The following is a 6,822-nucleotide window of genomic DNA, read 5'->3' as shown; positions in this document are numbered from 1 at the left end:
GTCAGAGCCTTCGCTTTCTATGAGGTTCAAAAAAAGCTACAAATAATATATTATTTAGGTGCATGTGTCTCTATAGTAAAACCATTTTAATAAAACAAAGGGACCTCACACCTGTTAGAAGGGCTAAACTGAAAAAGACTGACCATATAAAGTGTTGATGAGAATGTGGGGCAACTGGAACTCACACTGTGGTGGGGATGTTAAAACAGTTTAGAAAACTAGTCGTTTCTTAAAATGTTAAACATGCAGCTGTTGCCTGACCTAGCCATTTCACACCTAGGTATTTAGTCAAGAGAAATGAAAGGATATGTCCATACAAAGATTTGTACACAAATACTTATAAAAGCTTTTTCTGGGAAAGTCTGAAACTGGAAATAACCAAAACGTCCATCAACAGGTGAATGGGTAAACAAATTGTGGTCTATCCATATAGTGGGATACTATACTGCAATATAAAGGAACAACCCGGGGGGGACTGGTTAGCTCAGTTGGTTAGAGCGTGGTGCTGATAACACCAAGGTTGCCGGTTCGATCCCCGCATGGGCCACTGTGAGCTGTGCCCTCCCTAAAAGAGTCAACTATGCCATTGTAGCATGAAAGCAATGTATAACCAATGATCATGGTTGTTCCCCAATAAAATTGAAAGAAAAAAAAGGAACGACCTGTTGATAAATGCAAAAGCATGGATGAATATCAGAATAATTATTGTGAATGGAAGAAGCCAAACCCCCCCAAAAATAAAAAGTTTACACTGTATAATTCCATTTATATAAAATTGTACAAAATGTACTCTAACCTTAGTGACAGAAAGCAGGTCACAGGTTATCTAGGGGTGGGTTTGAGGGGTGCGGGAGAGGGTGGTGGAAGGGATTACAAAAGAGGATAAAGTAACTTTTATGGATAATGAATATGTTCATTGCCTTGATTTTGGTAATGTTTTCAAGGGTGTATACCTATGCCAAAACCCATCAAATTGTATACTTTAAATGTGTGCCGTTTATTGTGCATCAATTATACCTCAATAAAGCTATCTTTTAAAAGCACATTAAACTTCACATTTAAGAGTATGGTTACCTGGGGTGTGGGCAGGCACAGACTTGGGTAGGAGAACCCAGATGTAGGCTATCAGTGAGGTTCCAGTTCTGGGGTGGATGGTGAATTCACTGGAGCTCATTAAATATTGATAATTCCACAAATAAATAAAATAAAAGCAGATCACATATGGGCCAATAATGAGTGTATTAAGACAACAACAACAAGAATTAGGATTAATCTATATCTGTGTACCTGAGGTCCATGTTTTAAAAGTGGGGTATATGTGTGTGCTGGGACAACTGGATATCCACATGAAAAAGTATGAAGTTAGATCCCTACCACATATCATATACAAAAATTAACCCTAAATTTATCAATAACCTAAACGGAAGAGCTAAAGGTATAAAAACTATTAGAAAAAAACATAAAGGTAAATCTTCATAATCTTGAATTAGGAAGTAAATTCTTAGATATGATGTCAAAGCACAAGCAACAAAAATAAAAATAGATAAATTGAAGTTCATCAAAATAAAAACTTCTGTATTTCAAAGGACACCATCAAGAAAAGAAAACCTACAGAATTAGATAAAATTACAAGTCATATATCTGATAAAGGACTAGTTTCCATACTATACAAGGTGTTATTAAAAAAATACAGTGAGAAGAACAAAGGGACAGCAACTTGTGTGTTCCCCTTCCCCCAATTCCCCAGCGCTGTTCCCATCCCCCCCAATTCACCAATAAAAATCTTTAAAAAAAATACAGTGAATGTTTAAATAAAAAAAATTACGGAAAAAGACACATTGCCATTATTAATACACCTCAAAATACTCCCCCTCGCTTCGAACACACTTATCCCATCATTCTTGCCACTTTCTAAAGCAGCTCTGGAAGTCCTCTTTCGTGAGTTGTGTTGTGGCTCCCTCAATGTCCTGAATTGATTCAAAATGTTTACCTTTCATGGTCATTTTGACTTTGGGGAAGAGCCAGAAGTTACACGGTGCCAGATCCAGTGAATAAGGTGGATGAGGACACACCGTAATGTTTTTATTTGACAGAAATTGCAGTACCAGAAGCGATGTGTGACACAGAGCCTTTCCATTGTGATCATAAAATACTGCTGCTACCTACCGAGTGCCATCCAACGGAAAGGCAGGGATCATCAATACGGGAAGCTGTGTGTCGAACCTTAGTAACAGTGTGTGACAAGTTTCAACTTGTTTGGCACAGTCAGTCAGGTATGAGCCATGGTTGAGAGAAGGTGTGTTTTCAAGTGTGCCGTAAATCATCCTCCACCATGACAACACTCCGTGTCACACATCACTTCTGGTACGGCAATTTCTGTCAAATAAAAACATTACAGTGGGTCCTCATCCACCTTATTCACCAGATCTGGCACCTCTGGCACCGTGCGACTTCTGGCTCTTCCCCAAAGTCAAAATGATTCAGGATATCAAGGCAGCCATGACAGCACAACCAAAGACACTCACGAAAGAGGACTTCCAGAACTGCTTCAGAAAGTGGCAAGAACAATGAGATAAATGTGTCTGAAGAGAGGGGGAGTATTTGAGGGGCATTAATGGCAATGTGCCTTTTACTGTAATAATGTTTTTAATTTAAACATTCACAGTATTGTTTGATCCCACCTCGTATATCTGTGTACATCTACTCAGTGTAAGAAATGGAACTCTCTCAATGCCATTGAAGTCCCCTCTTGTCTCCTTTCTGATTCCATCCCTCTTCTGCCAGACAGCCATACTCCTGAATTTGGTATTTATTGTTCCCATACTTTTAGTTTGCACATATCTCCAAGCAATATAAAGTATAATTTTGCACGTTTCTAAAATTCATGTAAACAGTATTATACTGCATGTACTCTTTTTGTACTGCACGTACTCTGAGGCTGTCTGTGTTTTCTTAGCGTTCTTTGTGAGGTTCATCCATGTTGACATGTGTAGCCATACTCTGCTCATTTCCATTGCTGTAGAGTATAAAGTATCCCATTGCATGAAGGTACACCAGTTCCTTTGTCATTTTCCTGGCTTTGGACATGTGGGTTGCTTCCAGCTTTTTTATTACAAGTCAAGCTGCTGTGAACATTCCTATTCTTGCCACCTAGTCCAAGACAGTTTGTATTGGACAGTTTGTTCCTAGGAGTTTGTATTAGTTTCCTACGGCCACTGTAAGAAATCATCACAACACTCGTGGCTTAAAACAACACATATTTATTATCTGACAGCTCTGGATGTCAGGAATCTGAATGGGTTTCACTGGGCTGAAATCAAGGTGTTGGCAGGTCATGCTCCCTCTGGAGGCTTAGGGGAGAACCCATTTCCTTGCCTTTTCTGGCTTCTAGAGGCCACCTATATTCCTTGGCCTGTGGCCCCTTCATGCATCTTCAAAGCCAGCAAATAGTGTCTCAAAAATTTCTCTGACTTGGACCCTCTGCTTCCATTGTCACACCTCTTTCTCTGATGGACTCTCCTGCCTCCCTCTTATAAGGACCCTTGTTATCCCATTGGATGGATAATCTCTCCATCTCAAGGTCCTTCACTTAATTACATCTGCAATGTTTCTTTTGCCATGGAAGGTAACATATTCACAGGTTCTGGGATTAAGATCTGGAAATCTTTGGGGGCCATTATTCTGTCTACCACAGAGGGAACAACTGAGTAGTGTGATATGAGCATCTTTGAATTACGTGTTTGTCAAACTGCTCTCCAAAGTGAATTGATTCTCTCTCTTATTAGCGGTGCATAAGCATTTCTGTCACTCCCATTTTCACCAACACTTGCTATTATCTGACTTTTTAATTTTTGTCAACCTGATGGCTATGAAATGACTGGCCTCTGACTGCTACGTGGTCAAGAAAGAGATAGCAGTCAATGGTGTCAAATGTGAAAAAGAGGGGCCTTGGCAGTAAGAATGTGGCCGATGACCTTGGCTAGAGCAGTGCCTTTAAAGTGGTGAGAGGGGGCTGAAGTCAGACAAGTCAAGGAATAAGGAGGGTGAGGAAATGGACACAGGGAGTGTAGAGTGTAGAGGGTGTGTCTTAGTCAGCTCAGACCACCACAACAAAACATCACAGACTGGGGGGTTTCAGCAACAGACTTTTCTCTCTTATAATTCTGGAGGCTGGGAAGTAGAAGATCAAGGTGCCAGCAGATTTAATTTCTGGTGAGAGCCCTCTCGCTGCACCCTCACATGGAGAAAGAACTCTGCTCTCTTTCTCTTCTAATAAGGACATTAATGCCATCATGGGGGACACAATTTCATGACCTCATCTAAATCTAATAACCTCCCAAAGGCCCCACTTTCAAACACCATCATATTATGGCTTAGGGCTTCAACATACGAATTTTGGGAGGTCACAAATATTCAGTCCATAACGGGCTACTTTTCTTTTCTTTTTTAAAAGATTTTATTTGGGAATTGGGAAAGGGGAACAGTGTTGGGGAATTGGGGAAGAGGAAGAGCCAATTTGTTGTCCTTCAGTCTTAGTTGTGGAGGGTGCAGCTAGCTCAGCTCCAAGTCTAGTCGCCATCAGGCCGCCTGTCGGCAGCTCGCAGCTGCTCAGCTCAAGGTGTCGTGTTCAGTCTTAGTTGCTGGTGGGCATAGCCCACCATCCCATGCTGGAGTCAAACCGAAAACCTTGCTGTTAGGAGCACGTGTTCTCACCAGCTGAGCCATCCTGCCACCTATTGGCAGCTCAGTGGCAGCTCAGCTTGGGTGCAGCTCACTGGCCCATGTGGGAATCGAACCGGTGACCCTGTTGCTCAGAGCTCGCGCTCTTAACCAACTGAGCCACTCGGCTGGCCCACGGGCTACTTTCAAAATATTGGGATGTGTGTGAAAGGGAGGTATCAGTCTGAAGGCAGAAAAAGAGAGATATAACTGATGGAGTGGAGCAAGTGGCAGCTGGGTTGACTTTGGAAGGAGGAGAAGCTGCCTTTCCTGGAGGTGGGAGAAAAAGAAGGGCACTGAGGCAGATACAGAGAAAATACAAAGAGGTAAGGCAGAAGGTGGCAGAAGCTTCTCCCTGTGATGGGCAGTGGAGTTATCTACTGAGACAGGCAGGAGTGGGTCTGGGGGTCTGAGGAGTTGGGGAAGGTTTACAGAGGACATTGCTGTGGAATATTCAACAGGGTGCTCACTCAGCTGAACAAAGGGGAATTGCTGAGAAAGTGGGGACGAGGTGAGGCAGGAGCCTCCCAACAGGTTGTATCAGCATCTCTTAGGGTGAAGAAGCCTGGTCAGAGTGGGAGGCGCCAAAGTAGGGCCACGTAGGAGGACTTGCCTAAGAGACCCCTGGAAGCTTAGTGGAAATGGTGGGTCCTGAGGAGGCAGAGCAGAACCAGGGAGATCATAGCCAGGGAATTGGGAAGTGGGGAGGGGCTCCTGATAATGCCCAGGACCATGGGAGAGCAGAGGAGAGGGGCACACAACTCAGCCTGGGTAGGTGGAGAGGGTTTCCTGGAGGTGGTGATGTTCTAGCTGTCTTGAAAGGGGAAACCAAATTTTGGTTATCATAAAAATGTGGAAGAAGTGTTAGCTTTATAATCTGTCAACAAGCCTGTCCTGCCCCACTCCATCAGTTTTGTCTCTCTTTCTCACATCTGCCCGGAGTGCCCTGGCTGGATTGGAAGAGTCCTTGTTAGGCTATTTCAGCCCCTATGCCTTGGCTTCTGGTTTTCTCTTTGGTTTAATCATTTTCTTCTATAACTTCAGAACTTCTACTCATCCTTCAAAACCCAACTCAAATGTCACCTCCTGTGGTGAGCCTTTCTGATTGTTCTGGTCCCACCTCTGTGCTTTCTTAGCAGTGTGGTGAAGTGGAACAAGCTCACTCATTACTGTTTGATTTTAGACAAGTGATCTCTGAGTGCCTGTTTTCTGACAATGGTACTGGCCGAGCCTAACTTAACTGTTAAGGTACATGACATCCTCTGGCATCACATGGGAATCCCATAAGAAGCCATAGTGTGGTGACACCTGACATTCTGTCCTGCACTAGAGTAAGCTAAGGAGAACGTGACTCTGTCTGCCTAATTCCATGAGTTCCCCGAGAGCAGAAATAATACCCCCACAGGACCTAGCCTAGTGCCCAGCACAGACAAGCATCATGTGCTCTGTGGATCCTGCACAGAAGGGAAGAACTGAGATTGCCTATCATTTACCTGTAATGTGAGTTTGGAGAGATGACATCATCTCTATGAATCTGTTTCCTCATCTGTAAAACAACATATTAGGTGTTCATTTACTACAAGTAAGGCACTCAACATTCACTGTCTCTTATCCTCACATTGTATATCGTCACCCCATTTTACAGAAGAGAAAACTGAGCCTTGGGGAGGTGACTGATTTGTCCAAGTTAGCCATAGGGCAAGAGTTGCTGGCGCCCAGCCAAACTCTGAAAATTGTTCCGCAAATCCAAGGGGGAAATGTGAAATAGCCCTGCAAATTGTAAATGCCTGGGGTGGGAGAGTCCATGCCTGGGGGCGTGGTGAATGATGGCTGAGAGAAGGAGCGCAGAGAGAGGCGGCCTCAGATTATCCCGAAGGCGGCGGGAGGACTGGTTTGCCGAAGGATACGCTGATGCCCGAGGCGCAGCGCAGCGCTCCTCTGCTTGGGTGGGTAGGGGTGCGGCTCGCCCCCTCCCCGCCCCACCCCCAGCTCCCACGCCGCGGCCCCTTTAAGAGCGGGCGAGGCGCCCTCTGGCGGCGGAGCGGCGAGCGCGGCCGAAGCCGGAGCCGGATCCCGGAGCCGGAGCGGAGCGGAGCGGAGCCG

The sequence above is a fragment of the Hipposideros armiger genome, unplaced genomic scaffold (assembly GCF_001890085.2).
Source record: "Hipposideros armiger isolate ML-2016 unplaced genomic scaffold, ASM189008v1 scaffold_107, whole genome shotgun sequence".
Classification (NCBI taxonomy): Eukaryota; Metazoa; Chordata; class Mammalia; order Chiroptera; family Hipposideridae; genus Hipposideros; species Hipposideros armiger.
Note: the sequence above shows the minus strand (reverse complement) of the source record.